This window comes from Carettochelys insculpta, chromosome 2 (assembly GCF_033958435.1).
Source record: "Carettochelys insculpta isolate YL-2023 chromosome 2, ASM3395843v1, whole genome shotgun sequence".
Lineage (NCBI taxonomy): Eukaryota > Metazoa > Chordata > Testudines > Carettochelyidae > Carettochelys > Carettochelys insculpta.
Genome location: NC_134138.1, coordinates 213,056,209 through 213,081,807, shown reverse-complemented (window position 1 = coordinate 213,081,807; position 25,599 = coordinate 213,056,209). Strand labels below are relative to the sequence as shown.

The 25,599-nt window shown below is 46.5% G+C and overlaps 2 long non-coding RNA genes across 9 annotated transcripts in view; one reads left to right on the top strand and one right to left on the bottom strand.

Moving 5' to 3' along the window:
• LOC142007910 (uncharacterized) overlaps window positions 1-24,608 on the top strand; it is a 53,028-nt gene extending 28,420 nt beyond the window's left edge. For 4 of the 8 annotated variants that reach the window (XR_012644034.1, XR_012644036.1, XR_012644032.1 and 1 more), the window contains 2 exons: window positions 17,065-17,356; window positions 20,890-24,608. This is a non-coding gene — a long non-coding RNA (uncharacterized LOC142007910). Of the gene's footprint in view, window positions 1-12,927; window positions 14,133-17,064; window positions 17,357-19,534; window positions 19,695-19,794; window positions 20,494-20,889 lie in introns of those variants that run through there. The other 4 variants (XR_012644035.1, XR_012644031.1, XR_012644038.1 and 1 more) reach the window with 4 other exon arrangements.
• LOC142007911 (uncharacterized) overlaps window positions 1-25,599 on the bottom strand; it is a 57,461-nt gene that overhangs the window by 7,975 nt on the left and 23,887 nt on the right. The window contains exon 2 of the long non-coding RNA XR_012644039.1: window positions 18,803-19,474. This is a non-coding gene — a long non-coding RNA (uncharacterized LOC142007911). The remainder of the gene's footprint in view (window positions 1-18,802; window positions 19,475-25,599) is intronic.

Sequence of the window (25,599 nt, the reverse complement as noted above, 5' to 3'; positions counted from 1 at the left end):
ATCATTGCGGAGATATGGTATCATCCTTGACTATGACGGCAGTGTCCCAGGTTCGAATCACGCTATAGACAGCAGTTTACGCACGTCTGATGAGTTCCAATAAGAATGAAACTGGTAATGTGGTTTCATCAGAACCTTATCCTAATAAATATAGTCAACCCTGATTGGGGCATGCTTACAGTTCACTCACTTGTGAATGTAGCACGTGTAGCCAACCGTTGTTGGCCCAATTATCTGGGTAAGCGATCAATCCAACTGATCTACATATACTCCTTTCCCACAGCCAATGCTGTGAACCTGTGGAGATATGGGCTATGTCTACACGTGAAGCCAACATCGAAATAGCTTATTTCGATGTAGCAACATCGAAATAGCTTATTTCGATGAATAACGTCTACACGTCCTCCAGGGCTGGCAACGTCGATGTTCAACTTCGACGTTGCGCGGCACCACATCAAAATAGGCGCTGCGAGGGTACGTCTACACGCCAAAGTAGCACACATCGAAATAAGGGTGCCAGGAACAGCTGCAGACAGGGTCACAGGGCGGACTCAACAGCAAGCCGCTCCCTTAAAGGGCCCCTCCCAGACACAGTTGCACTAAACAACACAAGATTCACAGAGCCGACAACTGGTTGCAGACCCTGTGCCTGCAGCATGGATCCCCAGCTGCCGCAGCAGCAGCCAGAAGCCCTGGGCTAAGGGCTGCTGCGCCCGGTGACCATAGAGCCCCGCAGGGGCTGGAGAGAGAGCATCTCTCAACCCCCAAGCTGATGGCCGCCATGGAGGACCCGGCAATTTCGACGTTGCGGGACGCGGATCGTCTACACGGTCCCTACTTCGACGTTGAACGTCGAAGTAGGGCGCTATTCCAATCCCCTCATGAGGTTAGCGACTTTGACGTCTCGCCGCCTAACGTCGAAGTTAACTTCGAAATAGCGCCCGACGCATGTAGCCGCGACGGGCGCTATTTCGAAGTTAGTGCCGCTACTTCGAAGTAGCGTGCACGTGTAGACACAGCTATGGTATTGTCCTTGACTATAACGAAGGCATCCCAGGTTCGAATCATGCTATAGACAGGCAGTTTACGCACGTCTGATGAGTTCCAATAAGAACGAAACTGGTCACATGCTAATGTGGTTTTATCGGAACCTTATTCTAATAGTCAACCCCAATTGGGGTGTGCTTACAGTTCACTCACTTGTGAACGTAGCACACATAGACAACAGTTGTTGGGCTAATTATCTGGGAAAGCGATCAGTCCAACTGATCTATAGAATCATAGGGCTGGACAAGACCTCCGGAGGTCATCAAGTCTAACCCCCTGCTCAAAACAGGACCAATCCCAAATAAATCATCCAGGTTGGGGCTTTGTCAAGCCAGGCCTTAACAACCTCTAGGGACAGAGATTCCACCACCTCTCTAGGTGACCTATTCCAGTGCTTTACCACCTTCCTGGTTAAATAGTTTTTCCTGTTATCCAACCTAGACCTCTCCCACTGCAACTTGAGACCACTGCTCCCCATTCTGTCATCTGTCACCACTAAAATCAGCCTCTTTCCCTCCCTCTTGTACTCCTCCCTCAGGTAGTTGAAGGCTGCTATGAAATTCCCCAACTCTTCTCTTCTGTAGACTAAATAAGCCCAAATCCCTTAGCCTCTCCTCATAGTCATGTGCTCCACCTGCCTAATCATTTTTGTTGACCTCTGCTGGATTCTGTTCAGTGCATCCACATCCTTTCTGTAATGGGGAGTGGGGTCAAAATTGGACACAATATTCAAGAGGTGACCTCACCACAGTGGCAGTGGGCAGCCTAGCTGTGGATCTCCGGCAGCAGCGGGGAGCTGCTCTGGAGCTGGGGATCCCCTGCAGCAGTCATGTGGCAGCAGCCAGCTGGGCTGGGAGCCTTTCCGCAGCCTGGCAGCAGGGATCCCCACCAGGCAAGAAGCTACCAAGGCAACCTGTGGGCAGGGAGCTGGTGGTGGCCAGATGGGGACCCCGGCCCTATCTCCTGCAAGCCAGGAGGCCTGACCTCCCCTGGTATGGCAAATTCCCTCGCGGGACCATTCAGGTCCCGATAGTCTTGGACCAGTGTGATACAACCTGTACATTTGAAATTTTTGGAGTATTGTGAAAGCACTGTAGCCCTGGGCCTGAAGACTTTGCTAACATGAGTAAAGTCTCATTAAAATCAATGGCACTTCACAGGTAAGTAAAAACTGCAGGCTAAAATATATGCACATAAAATGGAGATATCTGGATGTCAAATTATTTTTCAAGTTTGTGGAAATAACAATTTCCAAGGAGCCATTGAATTTGCCTAATAATTAAACATGAACACACTTGTATTTTTAAGCTATGGCCCTCATTCCCAGGCACAAATGTTTGAACTGCTGCATGTAGAAGCACTGGCTTGTTACTGTAATAAATGAAGGAGATTATTGGTAAATATGCCAACATGTTATTGGCTTCATGGTGCTAGTTCCTAAATTTGGATACATCTGGCCCACTATCCTGTAGCAAAGAGAGCATTATCTGGTGCAGTTATAGCATTGTTCTTTGCTATCTGCCAAACCAGAGACTAACATGCTCTATGGTTCAGCCACGTAGCCCTAAGAGTGCACAAAGCCAGGTGCAGGAAATCTTGAAAATAGGGGACAGCACGATCAGCTGCTGGATCCCAAACTCATCCATCTCATTACAAATGTTGAAACGTGTTATTGTTTTTATGCATGTTTATTCACACTTATATACCACTTAATAAAATTTTTACCTCTACATACTTATTTTCTTACCCATGCCGAAAGGGTTTTTTCATTTCATATGAACATAACCAAAATTTCCATTGGTTTGGATTACATTAGATGAAGTTGGGGGGCCCTGATGATAACAGGGATGAAAAATGGGGCCCAACCTAAAAAGTATATTCACCCCCGATGTAGCCTGCTCCTTGCAGTACAAACCAGGCCTTGAGCTTTATGGAAGAAAAGAATGTTGACATAGTCAATTATGGTACTATTAAGACACTTTTACACAATTCTCTGAATTAGTCTGCTCAATTGCTATACATTCGGAATTACTCTGAGAATTTAATCCATATATAATGTGTTCACGTTCCTTCCCCTTAGCTAGTTTTGTGATTTTTCTTTAATGTTTTAAGTACTATGTAATTTTTCTCCCTCATGCTCTGCGAGACTTTCCTGTCTAATTACACTCTCCATAATGCTAAACTATAGCCGAGTAATTATTTCTAATCTTTGCCCTTCTTTCTATTCAGTGAAAATCCAGGGGGAAGTAGTAATGATTTTCTTAAAGTTTCTGTATACATTCTGACCTGACAAAGTCACCAAAGTAATATGGCTCTGAGGTCACCTCAGAGAAGAAAGACACATGAAATAGCTCTGTTATTTTGTATTGTTTGCCTAAATATAAAAAGGAGAAAAAGTATAAGTCACAAAAAGCTGATCCCCTCCATCTTTTTGGCTTTCTTTGTTTCTGGGCCTACGTATTGCAAGAAACATGAAGCCAAATTCTGTTCTCGTTCACACAACACAGATCTCATTAAATTCAACGAGAGCAAAGTTTGCAATATAATATGTAAGATAACCAGGATTCCTTGTAAGCTGCGCACTTGGGTGGCCACTCAGGAGAGATTCAGATGCTGGCCAACTGATTAGCAGAGCACATGCATTTTTATTGGTAGTGCATATCCACACATGCCTTGGTGCACATAAAAAATTTATTCCACCCATGGATGGAAAAAATTAGAAGGAACATTGAAGATAATAAACCCATTTGGTGATCCTGAAAGAACATGACTCAGTGGTGATTTCAGGGGTGTATGCGCTTTTAAAATTAGTTATTCAATTTTTTTCAGCATATATTTAAAGAGAATGGAGTGTTGTCATTTCTCCAAAACGTGATACTATTGGCAGAGCATAAAGGCAGAAGAAGAAAGTAACGTGCCATAAAAATTACAGGAAGTACCTCTGAGGGTAGCACATATACCAGAAAAAAGTGTCATTGCTATGGAACACCAATCAGAACTAGAACTATCCGCAGCTTCTAACTGTCGTCCTTCCTGTCCACTGGCCCAGCAGGAGGTCATTGAACAACAGGGAAGCCTTGTGACTTTTTACAAACTTTGGGAGACTAGGTCTGAGTTTCCTTTGTGTGCTCTGTGTTGTGTGCTGGTGTGTAAGCACCTCAGAGCAGACCCACTCAGCCAAACCACCACGAACAGGCTTTATTCTATAAAGAACACAGAACAGGATTACCGTTCAGCAGCTTATGGCTACGTCTACACGAGCCCCAAACTTTGAAATGGCCATGCAAATGGCCATTTCCAAGTTTACTACTGAAGTGCTGAAATGCATATTCAGCGCTTCATTAGCATGCTGGCGGCCGCGGCACTTCGAAATTGACGCGCCTCGCCGCCGCGCGTCTCGTCCAGACGGGGCTCCTTTTCGAAAGGACCCCGCCTACTTCGAAGTCCCCTCATGGGAATAAGGGAACTTCGAAGTAGGTGGGGTCCTTTTGAAAAGGAGCCCCCTCTGGATGAGACGCGCGGCGGCGAGGCGCGTCAATTTCGAAGTGCCGCGGCCGCCCGCATGCTAATGAAGCTCTGAATATGCATTTCAGCGCTTCATTAGTAAACTTCAAAATGGCCATTTGCATGGCCATTTCGAAGTTTGGGGCTCGTGTAGACACGGCCTATATGGCCTCAACTCAGTCATTGCTGAGACCTTGCAGGGGAGCAGAGGATGCACTCTGGTAGAAACCAGGAAGTTCTCTTCACATGCCACAGTTTGTGGCCCACAACTTGTAGTTCCCAGGGCTGCTCCTGAAGCACAGAGGACTTTGGGCTACACGCTTACCCCATTTGTTGAAAGGGCAACCTCGTCCCTTTCCTTAGTCAAAACCCAATCAGGTTGGACAGCCCGTGCCAGCCCCTTTTTCATATATTCCCAAAAAATATAGGAGGTGCTTAGACGTGCTGTGAGGGCAGGGAACTGGACTTGATGACCTCGAGGTCCCTTCCTGTTATAGTGTTTTACGATTCTAAGAACTTCCTGCTGCACATACTCCCACAGCAGCCCTGGCCAGACCCCTGATCTTTAGTCTTCTTTCACCAGGCAGCCCTCTGTTCCAAATCAAGCTAGACAGGTGCCATCTGTTGTCTTGTTGAGAGCTGCAGGGCTAGGGGACTGTCTCTGGGTCCCTTTGACCTAATCCCACTGTACGCCCTTCTTCAATCCAATTAGATTCATTCAGACTCTCCTTAATTTGGTTGGCCTCCTCCATGGTCCCCACAGTCCTCCAGGTCAGACTGCTGAGTGCCTGGGTCTGATGACTTACAGATGTGTAGCCCTGAGTCCCCTTCACTGCACTGCCCATCCCACAAGTCTCATGTATCCCCTGTGTATGTCATTCCCTAGTGGTTTTCTTTTTCCTATAGTAGCCCTGGCTATCTCTAGAGGCCCCAGTAAGTTATTTCCCTGCTGGTGGATTGACTTCACCGAGACTTAGAAATGCACACGGCATAATTTGGTTACAGTGTTTTACCTGCTCCCTCCACCTGTTTCTGGCTTCACAATACTGACAGGCAAGTCCCTTTGTGTTCTGATCACAATGTAGGGAATTCATTCCCATCGGTCTCCCAGTTTGTCTCCTTTTCTTGTCCCTGGCTATTAGCATCCTGTCTCCAGGAGTCATTGGGGTTTCTCGTGTCTGGTGGTCCTAGTGTTTTTTCTGGTGAAGTTTAGCAACTTCAGATGCCTGTGCATTCTCTCTCTAGGTATTCCCTTTGCTGAGGGACGTACTCCTCCACCTCTTTCCCCTTGGTGGGGAAAACCCAGGGCCAGATTCATCTTCAGCCTTGAATACTGGCCAAACATTAGAAGAATGGGGAAAACCGAATGGCCTCATTCCAGGTGCAGTTGTAGGTTTGAATCATGAGCTTGACAACCCCTCCATTTTTCTTTTTGGTCTGGATGCAGGGTTCCCAGCATGTTTGAGGAGCGTTCAGTGAAACTGCTCAGGAGAAACATTCCCTTGAAGGCAATGAGGAATTTCAAAAAGAAGAATCACACCTAAAAACCTCCCTTGCTGCAGTTTAAGCCCATTGCTTCTTGTTCTATCCTCAGAGGCCAAGAAGAACAAGTTTTCTAACTGTCAGGGTGGTCAAACACTGGAATAAATTGACTAGGGAGGTCGTGGAATCTACATCTCTGGAGATATTTAAGAACAGGTTAGATAAATGTCTATCTGAGATGGTCTAGACAGTACTTGGTCCTGCTATGAGGGCAGGGGGCTAGGCTCGATGGCCTCTCAAGGTCCCTTTCAGTCCTAGTGTTCTATAATTCTATGATTCTAACAGTTTCCAAAGCTGGGCCAGGAGACTACTTTCAAAATTTCTCCCCTGGTCCATATGTGTCCTTTCAAGGATTCCATAGTGGCCGATGAGCTGTTTCCACATCACCTTGGCTGCAGTAGACGCCTGCTGGTCACAAGTAGGATATGCCTGTGCATAACAACTGAAGTGGTCAGTGACTACAAGGACATTCTCAGTGCCCCCCTGAGATGGGTTCAGGGTGAGAATGTCGAGGCACACGAGCTCCAGAGCCCTGCTGGTACAGATTGAGATAAGCAGGCTCTGCTTTCAGAGATGCCTCTCCTTCTTAGGCAGCACCTTTCACAGGAGAGGCGCCGCTGCTGGGTGGCAGACGGCGTGCCTGGCCAATGACAGTGAGTGCAGATGAAGTCCACTGTATGAGCAATGCCCATGTCTGTATGCAGAGCTTTGAACACTTCTCGCTGGCAACACCACCTGTTGGATCTGTCCCTTTCCCGGGCTTATTGTTCTCTTGTTCTCTCCGCTATCAGCTGCACTCACTTCAGTTGGTTCAGTAATGCCCACGCTGGTATTTCTTCTTTCACTTCTCCTGGGCAGTGCCGTAGCTAGATAATTTTGTGGCTGAGGCAAGAATATAAAATTGCGCCTCCTTGTGTTTATATAAGGACATAAGAATGGCCATACTGGGTCAGACCAAAGGGCCATCCAGCCCAGTATCCTGTCTGCCAACAGTGGCCAGTGCCAGATGCCCCAGAGGAGGTGAACCGAAGACAATGATCAAGCAATTTGTCTCCTGCCATCTGTCTCCAGCCTTTGTCTAAAGGCTAGGGGCACCATACTTTACCCTTGGCTAATAACCATTTATGGACCTAACCTCCAAAAATTTCTCAAGCTCTATTTTAAACTCTGTTAGAGTGCTGGCCTTCACAGCCTCCTCCGGCAAGGAGTTCCACAGGTTGACTGTGCGCTGTGTGAAGAAAAATTTTCTTTTATTAGTTTTGAACCTACTACCCATTAATTTCATTTGGTGTCCTCTAGTTCTTATATTATGGGAACAAGTAAATAACTTTTCAATATTCACTCTCTCCACACCATTCATGATTTTATATACCTCTATCATATCACCCCTCAGTCTCCTCTTTTCTAGACTGAAAAGTCCCAGTCTCTCTAGCCTCTCCTCATATGGGACCCTTTCCAAACCCTTAATCATTTTAGTTGCCCTTTTCTGAACTTTTTCTAATGCCAGTATATCTTTTTTGAGGTGAGGAGACCACATCTGCATGCAATACTCAAGATGTGGGCATACCATAGTTTTATACAGGGGAAGTATGATATTCTTCATCTTATTTTCTATCCCTTTTTTAATAATTCCTAACATCCTATTTGCTTTACTGACTGCTGCTGCACACTGCGTGGATGTTTTCAGAAAACTATCCACTATAATTCCAAGATCCCTTTCCTGATCTGTTGTGTCTATAAATTCATGGTGGTCATTTCATAGAAAAAGGGGAAATAATAAATAAATAATAAATGATAACAAAAACATGTTTGTTTATTATAGTTAGGAGGGCCTCACCCCTCCCCAGCACCTGAACACACCAGCTGTATAAAATCTGCCTGGAGGTTAAAGAGTAGGTGCAAAACATGTCAAGGCAGCTGCAATTGATATGGGAACCTGGCTGGCCCAGGAGAAATGGATAGGGCAGGAGGCACACTAAGCGCCAAGTGAGCTGGCTGGCACAGATTACAGTTGCAGAGAAAGTGCATTATCCAGGTAGGGAGACAGCAGATTGGACACACTGCCTATCAGAATGACCCTGCCAGGAGTCGTTACTGAGACAGATAATTAGTATTAGGGATTCAGGCAAGGAAGGAATTGAGCTCTGCTCCCAGGCGGCACCTGGGGAGGGGTGTAAGAATGTGATCTGCGTGTTGGCTCTAGTGAGGGGAGGTATTGCCTACCCCAGAGCCTAGAGCAGGGGTCTGCAACCGAAATAGTGAGACGAGCCATATTTTCTAATTCAGTTACAAAATCAATCCTTCAAGAGGCACAGTGCCTGCCAATACGAGACAGTCCTTAATAAATAACATTAAGCCGTACTTTTGTCAGTATCTCCTTTTTAGGGGAGGATGTGCTGGTAGCTCAGCCATCCAGCTATTGCCACATCCTCCCTCACTCCCAAAGAAAACGCTATCAAAGAGATACGTGTATCTCACAGAACCGGAAGGGACCTTGAAACGTCATCAAGTCCAGCCCCCTGCACTCACAGCAGGGCCTACCACCCACCCTGACCCTTTCTTTTCATCTAACCTGCCCTAGAACCTGGGGAGGCCCCCTCATGGATTGAATTCACAACCCTGGGTTTACAAGGCCATTGCGCTATCTTGTAGGTGGAGAGAGGCAGACAGCAGGTGTGACAACACAGGGCTTTCTCTCTTTGTAGTTCTCTGCAAACCACTTGTCATACCCCAGGGAATGTGTATTAGGCACTGGGATGTAAAAATCAGGTAGTAGCTCTGTCAATAGCACATCAGCACGCCCAGAGGTGCTCAGCGTGTTCTCTGTTTAACAGCCAGCCCGAGCAGCCGCGGGTATGTGTGACGAGGCCTTACATGTGAGCCACAGTAAGTAAACAGTTATTTGAAACCCACTGTGCCACTGTGGTTCCTTCGCAGGCAGGAGTCCCAGCTGGTCTGTTGTACAGATAAGGAGGTAAAGTGACGCACAGGAAGAGATGTCAGCCACACCCAGCAGGAGGCAGCTCAGGTGACACTGGTGCCTGCTTCCCCCTCATGCCTGCTGCACAGACTGGCACCCAGGCAGCTGGGCTGCAGCCAGGAGGACAGGCTGAGCAGGTGGTACCCTCCATGCATCAGGGCGGGGAGGAGTAGCCAGGGCAACAGGTAGTAGACGTAAACAGGAAGAAGTGGCAGGGGGAAGACTGACCCCTGGCTGCTGCTCCCCTCTACATCCATCCCAGCCGCCCAAACCCAGCTTCTCCCTCAAGCCCCACTCACCCTGCGGCCCCCTGACATCCTTATAAACCCAGATTCTCCCCCAGGTTCCACTCACCCAGCAGCCTCTGGAACCTCTAAAACCACAGCTTCTCTCCCAAACCCCACTCACCCAGCAGCCCCCTGACAGCCTAACAAACCAGCTGGCAAGTTCCCAGGCCAGGAGCCAGTGGGTCACTGTGAGCGCCCTCAGCAGCTGCAGTTGGGGCAGGGTCATAACAACGGTGAGGCAACTGAAGCACTTGCCTCAGGTGCCACACCTCAGGGGGCACGGTTAGCCAGCTGGGCAGCTCCACTCAAGCTGCAGGTGGCTCTTTAAGAGCCATTTGCAGCTCCTTGTGCTGCCGGCGGCCCTGCTCCTGGCCCCTGGGTGTCTGTTGCCTGGGCAGGTAGGTCCTTACTTGAGAGATTACTGCATCCCTTTCCTGTAGCCTCTTCAGTTCTTCCTTAGGTATGCCTGGGATTAATTCTGTGCCTGGCCAATGGAATGGCTCAGCTCTGTCTGTTATCATCCCTTGGCATTCACTCTGGGTCATTACGGAGGACGCATTTCATGCAGCATTCAGAATGGTATCCATCTCCTCCCATGGTAGCTGAGACAGGCCATCAGGATTGGAATTACTTCTCCCAGGCTAGTACTTTATATCAAAGTTGATCTCTGCCAGCTTTTCCATCCACCTTTGACTAGTTGAACAAATTTAGCAACAGTAGGTCAGTGGATTGTTGTCAATTAGCACTATAAATTAGTGTCATAGGAGATAGTCTCTAAATTTATCTTCAGCCTTCCATTTTAAAGCCAAAACCTCCAGTTTATGGGCAGGATATTTTTTCTCTGAGGGAGTAAAGAGCCTGCCACATAATACACTTTCTTATCTAAATTTCATGGGAAGATTCAGGGTACGCCAGTGTAATTCGTGTGTATCACAGTTCCCCCACCATCACAGGTCTTTTATTTCTTTTGAATCCTATTGTTAGCCTCATCAGGTGTTTCATGACCACCAATCTTTAAAGGGGAATTTAGCAACAAGTGGAAAGAAATGGGTTGCTGGATGTGCCTTAATAATGGGGAACAGAAACAGGACAGATATGTCAGAGTCTGAGAGAGAAATTGTCCATTTTCAGCAACTTGAACCTATTTCTAGATTGCTGGGATCCCCTCCAAGACCTCTTTCCACCCAGCTTTCCAAGAACTCATTTCAACTGCAGACTTTATCTCTCAGGTATCTTTATTTGGTATTCAGTAATGCTGTGCTGAGTTGATGAGACTCAAATCCAGGGCTCCTCACAGATTCAAAGTTACATAGCAAATCTCTCCATTCACATACGTATACACATTAGATTGTATTTACTCTACCCTGCACCACATGTTTGGCATTGGCTTTGTTCCTTTGCATGAATCACTCCCTGTATGGTATGCTCTGTCCTTGCACCAACCACGTACAATATACTCTTTATCTCATCTTTATAGTTCCGCCTTCCCTTATCCATTACAATCTTGTCCATGGGGTAACAATGGATTAGGTGAGGTGGGACTTACCAGGGGCAACCCCTTACCTTAGCTAGTACAGCCAGTCTGTTTCCAGCCTGACAATCCATTTACCTCCTACTCCTGTCCCCTGAAAAATGAGGCCTCCTCTGTGTCCAGTTACTTACGTCACACCAGGCCCGTACAGATTTACATCCCCCTCTTTCAGTACTGCTGCCCAAGACAGCATTAGCCAGATGGTTACAAAATTTGGACATGCCATATTGGCAAAATAATCTTGCAAGCCTACATTTTTCCATTCCTAAATGGAAATCTTTACCCAGTAATATCAGTCCCATCTCTTTCCTTCCTGAGCTCCTTCCTGATTTTCAGCTAACAACCCCTCCAGCCTTTCTCCTCCCACCCAGTGGGACCCTTGCTGTGGGTTTTTGCAGAGCCACCATGAGGAGAAATGCCAACCCCACAGGATCCAATTCGCATGGGGAGGCAGCTGAAATGCTGCTTCCTGGCCCAAATGAGCTGGTGGGGAGCCCACCACCATTCACTGCTGTGGCAAGAGTGAGGGAGGGAGGGCGGAAGCCTGTTGGAGCAGGGACATAGTTTAAATGCCATGTCCTGGCTCTAGGGGACTGGTGGGGAGGGCAGCCTGCTTTCAGCGGTTACTCATTTACTCAGCATCCCTCACATGACCTTGATCAGAGTTTGAAAGTGTGTCTGTGCTCACTGTCCAATACGCTGTATCCTGTGGTCGATTTGAAACATCAATGCATTTGATCCTTGTTTCGCTTGTTGTATGCACTACTACGTTGCAAATCTCTCTAGTAAGACTGTAACCATAGTAAACGTGACCTTTATGAGCAATCGATTCAGCTGAAAAATGTGGGTGTGCTGTGGAATTATTCCTCTCATTGAAGTGTGCCCTGTTACTGAAAAGGCTGGGAACCACTGGTGTACAGAACTGCCTGCGTTCACATGCAGTGTACATTGGCAAATCCATCTGCATCCAGCAGAACCTAAAGTTCTGAAAAGGCACACAAAACCCCTGAGGCAAAGTCAGAGTTTCACCACCAATGTCTGTGAAATGGCAACTGAAACAGGTATGCAACCTGCCAGCATGCAAAATGCAAAGAGAAAAAATGCAGTGAAATTTAAAAGGCCACATAATTGTTATACGCAAAAATGCTCTTGCATTGTAACGTTCAGCTCCCCCGTCTTTGGCCACGGGGTTTTTGATCTGTTCCTGTCCATTGTGCCAAATCATAGATTAGCAGTAGATATGGGTCAGCCTGTAATTTGTTTCATAATACAAATTCTTGAATACTTCTGTTCTATTTTCTTCCAGCAAAGCTAGTCCATTATTTGATACAGCTTCAGCCCCGTGTCTCCACTGCAGGCTTTCCCACGCATCTCCCTAGCAGGCACTCACGTCACTTACTTGCTCCTGACATAGAGACCAGAGATTCTTGAATTGCAAGGAGCACATTCAATATGTTATTTTATGCAGGGCAGGGCCTGAGCCTACAAAGGACAGGCTACTTGCTAAGATGCAGTAAGAGCTGAGCTCTCAATGTCCCAGCATGTGCTCAGTGCCTAACAGGACTGAGTCCATGGTTAAGTAACTTCCTAAAGGTCACTGAATGACTCAGCAGCAGAGCCAAGAATTTGACCCAGCTACCAGTCCTCTGCCAGCCACGAACACAAAAACAGCCTTTGTTTATATTTGATATCCATGTACACAAAGCATTGATCTGCCACGGCAATACAGATCTTCCGTTCACGTCTCCTATTTAAATTTTGTAGCCCCCTACAAAAACACTAAAGGGAATGTTGCTACCCCATCCCCATATCTGTGCACGGTGAAGAACATCTGCCCATGTGTCCCCCATCTCCTTCATCAGAGGAGGGCTCAGACAACTCAGCAGTTCTCTACTCTTCTGCTAGACACTGTGGACAGTGCCCTGGTGGTCTGAGAGTCACACAATTGAGAGGGTGGAGCAGGGCCAGAGGGCCATCATCGTATGCCCCTACACACAGCTTGGTTTATAATTATTCTTTCCTTATCTTTTCTACAGGGATGCCTCTGCAGAGAGGATCTTCCTTCAAGAAGGGGTGGCTGAGAAGCCATGACTGAGGTGCTCTCCTGATCTAGGGCCAATTCCTCTCTCAAAGGACAAAACAAGGGAGGGAAAGTCCATACACTTTTTGTTGCATCATCTGCTTCACAGGGAAAGTCCAATAAACTGGTTTAAAAATCACACTGTTAGCTCCAGCAGTGCAATTCTGCCTGTAGACATCATTCTAGAATTATGGCAAAATATCACAGATCTAGATGGTCTGCAAGTGCTTTGACTTGCCCACGGGTCAGCAACCAAAATAGCAAGAAGAGCCATTTCTTCTAAATAGGTAAAAACTCCTTACCAGAGGAGGCTGTGAAGGCTAGGACTGTAAGAGAGTTCAAAGACGAGCTGGATAAATTCATGGAGGTTAGGTCCATAAAAGGCCGTTAGCCCAGGAGTAGGAACAGTGTCCCTGGCCTCTGTTTGTCAGAGGCTGGAGATGGATGGCAGGAGAAAAGCCGCTTGATCATGGTCTTGGGTCCACCCCTTCTGGTGCACCTGGAAGTGGCCACTGTCAGCAGACAGGCTACGGGGCTAGATGGACCTTTGGTCTGACCCAGTAATGGCCATTCTTATGTTCTTAACCTCTAGAATCCAGGTATGTTGTTATGTAATTTGCTATAGTGGATGCAGATGAGGAACATGAGACTTTCCAACAGAGGCTAAATGCAGAGTAGGCAGTAGGAATTAGAAAATACTGGTTAATCTGGTGTATCCCTTTCTGCACTCAGTAAAACCATCATTTCCCAAGGCAGAGGTGCCATCACACACACTCTGATCTTTAAATGCAGGGAGATCTTGCTATGTGCAACTAAAAGGACCAATGAGCCAAAACCCAAAATATAAATGGCAGACCAAACACTGCAGATGGCCTCCCTCTCACACCCCAGGGAAACTAGAGTAGCACACCCTGTATACCACTGTTTTGTAGGAATAGGCGAGTCAATGGATTGGGGTGACACTGCCCCTTAGCCCCAGTCCCCCGCTCAGGAGTAGGCTCCGCAGTAATGTGGGGAGGGTTTTCAGGAGAACTCAGGCTTATCCACTACTTCAGGTTTGGCCCAGGGATCCTAAGGCAGAGGTAAGAGGCAGTGTTTTCTCCACTCCTAGGCTGTGTCTACACTAGCTCCCACCTTCGAAGGGAGCATGGTCAGTAGGGTGTCGGGAGATTACTAATGAAGTGCTGTGGTGCACTTGCAGCACTCCATTAAGCTAATTCTCCCCTGTGGCAACTTTGAAGTGGCAACCTTTGAAGTGCCGGCTTGCGTGTAGCCATGGCAAACCCGCCGGTACTTTGAAGGACCCCAAAATTTTGAGGAGTAAAGGAGCTTTGAAGTAGCCCAGGCACTTCAAAGTACCTGCGGGTTAGCTGCGGTTACACAGAAGCCGGCACTTCAAAGTTTGCCGCTTAAAAGTTGCCACGGGGGAGAATTAGCTTAATGAAGTGCTGCACATGCACCACAGCACTTCATTAGTAATCTCCCGACACCCTACTTACCACGCTCCCTTCGAAGTTGGGAGCTAGTGTAGACACAACCCCAGTGTTGCAGCCTTTTCCCTAGGCCACTTCCCTCAAATAACTTTCTTCCTGATACCTGAACACAGCTCCTGCACAGCACACTCTCTCAGTCCCAGCCTTTAGACTTTTAATCTAGCAGCAGCAGGTTCTTGATGATCTGCAAGTGCTTTGACTTGCCCTTGGGTCAGCAACCAAAATAGCAAGAAGAGCCATTTTTTCTAAATCGGTGAAAAACTCAATGATTAAAGAACCGCAATGCATTTGAACACAAGACAATCCTTACCTAAATATTGTCAAACCATACTTTTTTAACCCTTATTCTAACAATAGCACACACACACTAATTTCAAAACAAAAAAGCAGTCCAGTAGCACTTTAAAGACTAACAAAATAATTTATTAGGTGATGAGCTTTTGTGGGACAGACCCACTTAATGTGTAATGTGATACGTTTACTGCAGGATGCTCACAAATGTTTTACGTATTTTATTTCCTCACAATTTACATGTGTGTTTGTACCACTGTCTTCCTGACTTTCACTCCTGAACCTTCTCTCTCTCTCTCTGGAGCATGCTAGGGGAGATATCCAACATTTCGAGATCACACATCATTTGCTATTTAGATATGAGTTGTTCATTTTTGGGCATCCAGGAGGGTTTTTTTTATCTTTGCAATTATAGCGTTGGAAGCCACAAAGAAATCTTTAAAGAACGGCACGTAGCTCCGGAGTCACAGGTCGCAGATCCCTAGACTAGTTTGTTTTCTCCTCTGCTTCTGGCATGCTCTTGATTGGCTCCAGGGGCTTTCCTGATAGCACTGCAGCAGCCCCTGCCCTGCAGGGAAACTATTTGCCTAGTGGCTAATATATTTGCCTTCTGCCAAGCTCCTGTAGCCAACTGGTCTGGGTCTGACACACGTACTTTGTATTTTCTATAAAGATTCCTTGAAACCAAAGAATGTTTTCTCATAGAATCATAGGACTGGAAGGAACATCCAGAAGTCATCTAGACCAATTCCCTATACTTATGGCAGGACCAAGCACCATCTAGACCAGGGGTACACAAAGTAGGGGACGGTCCCCTGTGGGGGTGTGTGTGAAATCTCATAATGGGGATGCAGCATGATTGGCTGCTGGATTTCAGGCTCATCCATCTCATTAAATATGTTGAAATGGGCTATTGTTTTTATATATGTGTGTATTCACATTTATATGCTTATTAATAAAGATTTTACATTCTGCATACTTATTTTCTTGCATGTGCCAAAATTTTTTTTTTTCATGTGAACATAAATGAATTTTCTGTAGGTTTGGATTACATTAGACAGGTTGTGGGAGGGGTCCTGCTAAATGTAGGGATGAAAAGTGGGTCCCAACCTAAAAAGCTTGCTCATCCCTGATAGGTGTTTGTCTAATCTGCTCTTAAAAATTTCCAATGATGGAGAGTCCACAAGCACCCAGAGTAATTTATTCTAGGGGTTAAACCACCATGGCTACGTCTACACTAGCCCCAAACTTCGAAATGGCCACGCAAATGGCCATTTCGAAGTTTACTAATGAAGTTCTGAAATACATATTCAGCTCTTCATTAGCATGCGGGCGGCCGCGGCACTTCGAAATTGACGCGGCTCGTCCCGACGGGGCTCCTTTTCGAAAGGACCCCACCTACTTCGAAGTCTCCTTATTCCCATGAGCAGATGGGAATAAGGGGACTTCGAAGTAGGCGTGGTCCTTTCGAAAAGGAGCCCCGTCAGGACGAGCTGCACGGCAGCAAGGCGTGTCAATTTCGAAGTGCTGCGGCCGCCCGCATGCTAATGAAGCTCTGAATATGCATTTCAGTGCTTCATTAGTAAACTTCGAAATAGCCATTTGCATGGCCATTTCAAAGTTTGGGGCTAGTGTAGACACGGCCCATGACAGTTAGGAAGCTTTTCCTAATGTCTAATCTAAACCTCCCTTGCAGCAATTTAAGTCCATCGCTTCTTGTCCTGTCCTCAGAGGTTAAGGAGGATAATTCTCTTCCCTCTTCCTTTTAACAGCCTCTTAAATACTTGAGTAGGGTTATCATCCCACCCCCTCAGTTTTCTCTTTTTCCAGACTGAACAAACCCTGTTTTTAGAATCTTTCCTCTTATATCATTGTGGCAATAAAAAATATTGTTGGGAGGAGAGGGCGGGGAGAGGCTTAACATCATCTGAACCATTGCAATTTTATTTTATTGACTTTAAGCTGCAGCCCTCACAAAAATAGTCCTTCTGGTCTTTCCCACCATCACAACTAAGTGGAAGGATCCATGTAGTCACAACTCCAAGTGAGAGGGCTCTGAAGACAGTAAGATAGAAAGTTGTTCACAAAAGGTGGGTAGCTCATTTGCATGCAGTGTATCTCAGGTGACTTCCCGCCTTACAGCCAATTTAGCACTTGAGTTTTTGAGACAGGGAAATCTTTTCTCGAATATATCAAACTGCTACAGAAATAGAATAAAGTTTTCTAAGCCTTTTCCAACAGTGAAAGCCATACATATGTTCCAATGGATAGTTCCGTATTTCTGTAACATCTTCCAAACTCTATTTCAGGGCCTGCATCAGAACTCACATTGGATTTAGGCTGCTGTATCCTCCCTGACTTCACTCAAATGACTTCTGAATAACTCTTGATTGAAATGAAAGCACAGCCAGACCCTAAATGTTGGCATGACTCAAGGACACTCATCCCTCACTCTACGAGCACAATTGGTTCTCCACTTTGTGCTTGTAGGCAAAACTCGCAAGAGGGATACTAAAGTTTCATTAGAATACATGTAAAAGTCTCAGATTGGTTCCTAGAGCTCGGTGAAGGAATGGCAGCAGGTGGCACTGCTTTTGGAAGGTAAGTGAACCTTGGGTTTTGGGGGGAGGGAGTTTAAAGGCTGGGGGCAGTTTAGGGCCATGAGTGTGAGGAAAGGTTAAAACCTGGTGGCCAGTTGGGTCCATGGGGTGGGTGAGGGGTTCAGGCTGCTGAAGGTTGAGTGTGTGGCCTGGTGTGGGGGAGGCAGAGGTCAGACTGCTGTGGGGCCAGTCTGCAGGGCTGGGAAGCGGGGGATTAAGGTTGCCGCGGGTTGGGGCCATGGGGCTGGCACAGGAGTCAGACTACCGTGGGGCTGGTCTGTGTGGCCGGTGGCTGGGGAGGGGAGTCAGGCTGCCACGGAGCTGGCAGAGGGCAGGAGTCAGGCTGCCATGGGGCCGGCAGCGGTGCGGGGTTCAGGCTGCCACAGGGCTGGCAGAGGGCGGGGTTCAGGCTGCCACGGGGCCGGCAGCGATGCGGGGTTCAGGCTGCCACAGGGCTGGCAGAGGGCAGGGGTCAGGCTGCCACGGGGCCGGCCGGGGGGCGGGGTGTGGAAATCAGGCTGCCACGGGGCCGGCGAGGGACAGGGGTCAGGCTGCCGCGGGTAGGCACTGTGGGGCCAGCAGGGGATCAGGCTGCTGTGGGGCTGGGGGTGGGGTGGGGTGAGGTGGGCTGGGGGTCAGACTGCTGCAGGCCAGCAGAAGTGGGGGATCAGGCTGCCACGGGTAGGTGCTGCGGGGCTGCTGGGGGGTGGTGGTCACACTAGGTTGGAGCCACAGGGAGGGGATTAGCCTCATATTAGTGTGGGGGTTTCATTCGTAGAGTGAACTATGGTAAGTAAATGTGTCCCTGGTTTAAGCGAGTACTTGCAAGTGAAGTACTCGTTTAACGAGGGATGAGTGTATATCCTTGTCCCATGGACTTAACTCCAAATAGTAAACAGGCAATTTTTAAAATTATTGCTGCTGTAGAATAAAGAGAAAAAGTGAAGTTGATGGAAATGTGTGAGCACTTGGGACTCTCTCTCTCTTTTTAAATCAGTATTGATGCTGTAGCATATATGATCTATTACTTTTTAATTAAATTAGAAGAATGACATTACAGCAGGGATTTGTTTCAGGACAACAATGCAAATCCTTCCAATTAGAATCTTTTGAGCTAAAAGCTTCTATATAAACCAGGGCCACAGATACTCAATTGATAGGTATAAAAGTTCAGATGGTCCTTTTGTCATCTGTTGTGATTTGGAGTTGTAATTCCTCCTCTTTTGTATATAATTAGAGGTGTATCAACAGACAAATTTCAAATCAAAATCAAGCGAATATTCCAGGAGACGGGGGCTATTGCATTTGAATTTTGGACTTGAAAATTGTTGTTTTGCCTTTGGGCAGACTCCAAACCCAAAGACGCTCATTCTTTGGTTCTGGTTTAGATGAAACAGATGCTTTTAAGAGAAGATTATGAAGTGCTGAGGCTTTAGCTGGACCTTACCTTTGATTTGTCCTTGAAACTGAATGTCGAAAAATTCTCTTTCAGACAATGTCAATATACTGCACAATTCACTTTTTTAAAGCATCAACTCTCTCATGCTGCCACATGGCTGTTTGTGTCACACACACTTCCATCATTTTCCCTGTAGGCCATTATTTTTCTATTAGAAAAGTAAAAAAGGAGAGTTTATTAATACTGAGCATACAAGATGACTTATTTCCCTATGCATTTGAGTCAGGCTGCCAAGCACAATAAACACTTTCAGCTCTAGTAAGCTTGCCATGTAGAGAACTATTCAAGGAGAGAGGAGGCGACAGTTAAAGAAAAAACATTCAGCAAGCTAAGAGGGTGAACCTCTGAGCTGTGCTGTTTGATAGGATGAACACCAGAGGGGGACAGCAGAACGCAGTCTGTCCAACAGCACAAAGCAAGTAGCAGTGCAACCAGATTAGACAGCTTGAACACAATCATGCTGAATCTGAGTATTAAAATACATATTTCACACAGTATTTATAGAGCCCTGGAGTATGCAGCCCCTTAAAATAGGCCAAACATTATCAGAGCCCAAACACACAGATATGTCTCAGACTGACCTGCATCATTATTTCTTAGTTGTATTACTGGAGTGCCTAGGAGCCCCTGTCATAGATGAGGACTCCATTATGGTATGATCTGTGCAAGCAAAAGAAATACAGAAGAACTAGGTGTTAACAACGTATTGTATTTATACAGCACCTTTGGGCTGGACAGTGCTTTGCAACATGCATTGGCCGAGTTTGCAAACCAGTGTCTAAAACTTGGATCTGCAAATTTTGCGCGTGAAGCTGTTTGCACTTGCAAAAGATAGTTGTGTGAAAGTCACCGATCCAGTGATCTCAAAGTCACCTCTACGGTGAGCAGAGTCAACCCTGAAAGTGTAATATGAGAACAGAATCCCAGATACTTTTAGAAATAAGTACACATTGTTTATATTGAGTTATAATTTCTTACAGGGCTTGAAATATGATTGCCAGACATCTTGTTTTCAACTGGAATGCCTGGTCAAAAGACACCTTGGTACCTCTGGTCAGCAGACTCACCGACAAAGGAGGGGTGCAAAGAAGGCAGTTGCCCTGGAGCCCTGTGTTTCAAAGGGGCCTGGAATTCTGTCTATTGCCATTACTGCTTTGGCAGTAGCGGCAGCCAGAGCTCTGGGCCCCTTTAAAACAACATGGTAATGCTGCTCTGCCACGGCACATGGCTCTGAGGAAGGGAGGGATGGGGACCCAGAGCTGCAGCCTGAGCTCACTGTCCTAGACCCCGCCCCTTCCACCCTTGTCCCAGTCCCCACCCCGGGCACAGAGCCCGGCCCCCCGCAGCTCTCAGCCTGGCTGCTGGTCAGCACCACTGACTGGGCCGTTAAAAGTCGATCGACAGTGCAGTGGGGCGAAGGTCGATTCATTGCCTGCCTTGGTGCCATGCAGCTGCTGGAAGTGGCAAGCGTTTCCCTGCAGCTCTTAGACGAAGGCGTGAGCACAGGGGTTCCATGCTCTGCCGCTGCCCTGAGTGCCAGCCCTGCAGTTCCCATTGACCTGGAACTGTGGCAGGGGGTGGTGGGGCATGTGGCCAGGGGGCAGCATGCAGAGCCTCTCTGGCCATGCCCCACCTAAGAGCCAGAGGGACATGATGATTCTTCTGGGGATCCGCCCGAGGTAAGTACCACCTGGCACCTGTATCCCAAACCCTCTCTGGCATCTCAACTCTCTGCCCCAGCCCTGTGCTCCGTCCCTTATCCTAATTCCCTGTCAGAGTCCATACCTCCCTCCTGCACCCCAAATGGTACTCTTGCCACAGGCCAAATCAACCTAAGCAGGGGGTGGGGAGAGATAGGACTGAGGATGGGGGCTCAGGGAAAGGAAGTGGGGCCTTTGATGGAGCAGGAGGTTCAGCATCCCCTGGGCCGAGGGGAAGCCAGCATCTATGCTGTGTATAAATAATTATTAGGTGGCATTGCTCCCAGGCAAGTCCCCCAGTGACCAAGCTGTAGAGACATATTTTCTTTCCCTCCCCCCACACTTCTCTCTCTGTCTCTCTGTCTCCCCCTCCAGCGCTCCCTCCTTCAATGACTCTGCAGCACAAAAAGGACAAATGAAAAGGCATGAACAGAGAAGCTGTCACAATGGGGCAACTCCAACTGATGATGAGATCACCATTATGCAGAGCAAGAAGTTTCCATGTACAGGATCAATCACAGCAACTGGACCCAGGAGGATCATAGAACAATGTAAAGGAACAGATACCTGTTCCTGCTGCCAGATAAAGAAAAGGAAACATTAGGCAGGTTAGACTTTGTTCAGGATGTCAGCAAGAATTATATTATTCAGTAGAGTATCAGATGCAGCAATGTAGAGAACACTGCATGCCACATCCTGCAGAGAGCCGCAGAAAATAATAGCAATGAATTGCCCAATTCTGCGGTTCACCAACGTTTTACTGTAGGTGCTCCCACGCAGCAAGGAAGGGCAGCCAAGTTAACTAGGAAAAAATGTTTGCTGTGTTAGTCCCACCACAAAAAAGCAATGGCATTATGTGATATAGATACATGGGAAGCAATGATAATAAATGGAAAAAGACAACCATTTCCTGGAGCTAGACATAAGACTCATTGAAGAACTGATAGATGTTGAAGAGGTGTTGGGGTAAAACCAGTGAATGGCAATGAAGTTCCTTTAGACAGCTGATTGAAGCAGAGTTGCATCCATTATGAGGGCTGTTGGCATTTCATTGGCTCACCCTAATAACAGTTTAAATTATACTGATGCCCTATCTTCCCACAACTTACCACGATAAGAACAGATATCTTGTTAGTATGATTTCTTACAGAGATAAGATGACCAGATGTCCCAGTTTTGTCTTATACATTGCCTATAACTCCCCACCCCACCTAGGTTTTTCATAATTGCCCTCTGGTAACCCTAGGCAGAGACTGTGGAATTAAATCCAACATTTTAACCCTAAAGGACCCCAAAATACTTTATGCACTAGGTAAACAGGAATCACATCATCTGCCACTGACGTATACCCGCTTTTAATATCCTATTTTTACAATCCATAACTACTTAAAACAGAATTCCAGGAAAGAAGGATTTCAAATCCAGAGGAAAAGCAAGAGAGGCCATAATTATCTGCATTGGAATATGGACAGACTATTGGCTGAATGTTCCTGTAGGCTTGTTAATGAGTGTCAATGGCCAGAAGCTCTGTTTTAAATCTTAGCCAAAAGATTCTAAGAAAACCAAACATCCTGTGATTGTTCCTTGCTTGTTTTCTAAGCACAATACCTAACAGCAAAGCCATATTTCTCAAATAGCTCCTCCCATTCAGGCCTAGCAGAAACAGAATCTCAACACCCTTCAGAACTATGAAACAAAAAATCTCTCATCTCTTTCATTTGAAGCAGAAAGCAAAATTATATACGTATTGAAAGAAAAAGAAGGGTAAAAGGAAAGGAAAAATCAAAAGAAATAAAAAAGTTAGGTTGTAGAGCGGTGGGGGAAAGAAAATTATAACTGAGTAACGTTCAGCCTCCATGTTACAATTTTGTGTTATGGGCCAACTCAGTCCTGGGATGCAGGATTACACAAGTTCCCCAGTTTCTTTCTTCTTCTCATTAGGAGCACTGTCCAGGGAGAGAACTGACTGTGCCAAAAGAAGCTTACGTCTCTATTTTGAATTTTGTCCTTAACTGTAGCGCATAGTTGTTTTTCCCCCAGCAGATCATTTGCAGGGTGGGTGTGTGCTGGCTTCACTCTATTCAGCGAAAAGAACGTCCAAAATCCATAACCACATAATAACATCTGGGTGAAGTTTAGCCAGCTGCAGATTTGGGAACAGATTTCAAATAAAGGCAGTAGGTTTTCCTCCATAACTTATTTGTTGTTTTCACACTTTCAGTTCTTAGAAACTGTTGGATAGACAGTCATACAAATGCAGCATAAACTGAAACAAAGTCCAAGGTATAGTAAAAACAAGGCTTCACTGGAATTTATCATATAATGGAAAACTTACTGATTTTTGTTCACTAATCTGCATATAGTGGCTGCCTCTATCAGAGTGAAATGCATCCAGCATTATGGAAGGCCTTTATTTAAGCTAAAGGTTGGATTGCATGGAAGGGAAGTATGGTGGGACTGCTGTCCCACACAGGTAGATGGAAGGTTAAAGCAGCCCTCAGGGAGATTGTGCAAAACCCTACAAATGGAGAGAAGATTTATAGAGAGCCAATCAGCAGGAGGCTTGTTGGAGCAGCCAATCAGGACCAGGGAGGGTCATTTAAGAAGGATTGTGCAACAGTGCAGAGGCAGTCTCTCCTTGGACTGCAAAGGAGAAGGACTGGCTGCCTGACAGCAGTACTGGGTAGAGTTAGGGGAATAAGAGGGAGCTCTAGCCTGAGGACTGCCAGACCGAGGTCCCCAATATAAATGAATGTGAAGATACAGGGACTGTGAAGAAGTGGCTTAGGGAAACACACAGCAGGAGTTGGAGAAGGGGCATCACGTGGCTGCTGGCTATATAGCCTCTGGGTTGGGGCCTGGAGTAGTGGGTTTCCCCCCCACTTCCCACTGATGGGAGTGGCTAGTGTGTGAACTGCAGCCTGCCACTGGAGAGTGGCTAGACTGGAGACTGCAGTTTGTCATCTAGCAAGTGATTGGTCTGGAGAGTGTCAGTGGGAAGGGGAAAGGCACCAAGTGGGGCATGACCAGAGGGCTGTATCCAGAAGAGGATGCTGAGGTCTGGGGAACAGCCTGGGTCCTAGAGGTGAGACACTGACAGATAAAAGCATGTTGGCAGACCGGCGCTGATTCCCCAGATGGCCAGCAGGAGAACTGCAGTCATGAGTCACACCTTGTTTCAAGAAGGCACTGTGTGGTGCCACAGGATACCATTGCAACCCCACTGCAGTACAGAGTCAGCCCTCATGCTGAACCGCCCCCTATAGGATTTGCAGAAGAAAGGAGCATGGGATCTATGTTTACAGACCTGCTGGTGAGCCCAATTTTCTGCACAGCAGGCGCAGAGGAGCAGTGACGACTGGAAGCACCACCAAGGCTCCCCACACACAGGTCAAGGAAGGCCTGTGCTTTGTGACACTTGCCCAGATTGTTCCCATAGCCATGTCACATTGGAGGTGCAACATGGCTATTGTGAAGCTTACCAGCAGGTTGCTCCTGATTATCTGAATGCCAAAGGGGCCATGATTACTTTGGATAACAAATTTATCAACTGTAGTGTATGTTTCAGAATTCCCGTTAGTGGAAAATATTTGCAGCAGGTTCCAAACTAGGAATGTGTATTTAGGAGTGGCATTGTCCTGCAAAGTCCATACTACTACATACAAAGCCACAGTTTTTCAGCTGCAGAAAAATGACCTCAGTGTACCAAGACAGCTGTATTTGTCTGCTGTGTTCCTGAGTTTTCCAAGACATATTCTAGTCAATTTTCCAAGACACTTTCTAGTCAATCTTTCTGAAAACCAAAATTGGTTGGAATTTGAAAATACTTCTCATCTTCCTCCGGGCAAAAAGCTATCACATTTTCTTCAGGTTACAAGTGCACAGGAAATCCACACCTCATCTGGACAATTAAGTGGGCTGGAGATACTCAAGCCTATGTTGAAAGTAAACACTGGTGAGCCCCCCCAGAAAAGTGAGATGGTGGCTTATATTAAATCCAAGTCTTTCATAAATTCAAAATAGTGCACATGTGCACTTTTCTTTGCGGTATTCTGGTTTTGATTTGCATTAAATACTTTTATTAATTCACTGTACTTATGCCTTCAGAGACATTTCTTCTTTTTAAATGAACGAGGACTTCAAACTGCTGAGAGAATGTTCAAAGATGATAACGGTTGGCATATACCTGCATCCAGCATTCCATCACTTGAATCCATTAAATCAAGGGTTTACTGTAATTCATTACTAGAGCTCACCACCGTATGCCACTTTTTGTTATTAACAAAATAAGTGTAAGGAATGTGCCGACAGGAACTCAATGCTGCTGAAGGCTGGGAAGAATGTGTCTCCCAGAGATCATTTGTATGAGAATGCAAAGGTGTGCATATGTGATACCTTGCAAACAAAGCCTGATGGGTAGCAAGGAAGCAATGGAATTTTGTTTATTTTACACACTGTTGTAAAATCACAATTTATGCTAACACTCAGTATAAGAATTGTGAAATCTCACCAATGCTCGAAGTCATTGTGGGGGACAGGGCAGTCGTCATAACTGCATAAGACATGGGTTGCACAGGGCTCCCCTAGTCTAAAGCATTGTAAAGCAGAAGTGGAGGGGTATGGATTGGACCGGCTAGCTGGGGGTGGGGCGCCTTGGTCATATAGCTATAAGCCTGGGTTGACTAGACCTCTGTACCTGTTAAAAGATACAAGTGTTCATATCTTTTATGAGACTCTACTTTGGTAGATGCTGAGAGCCGAAATCACAGGGTTTTGCCTCAGATGGTGTGACTGGCAGCTAGACAGTAGGGCTATGTCTACACTAGCCAAAAACTTTGAAATGGCTATGCAGATGGCCATTTTGAAGTTTACTAATGAAGTGCTGAAATACATATTCAGTGCCTCATTAGCATGTGGGCAGCTGTGGCACTTTGAAATTGACATGGCTTGCCCAGACGGGGCTCCTTTTCGAAAGAACGCTGGCTACTTCAAAGTCCCCTTATTTCCATCTGCTCATAGGAATAAGGCGACTTCGAAGTAGGCAGGGTCCTTTCGAAAAGGAGCCCCATCTGGATGAGCCACACG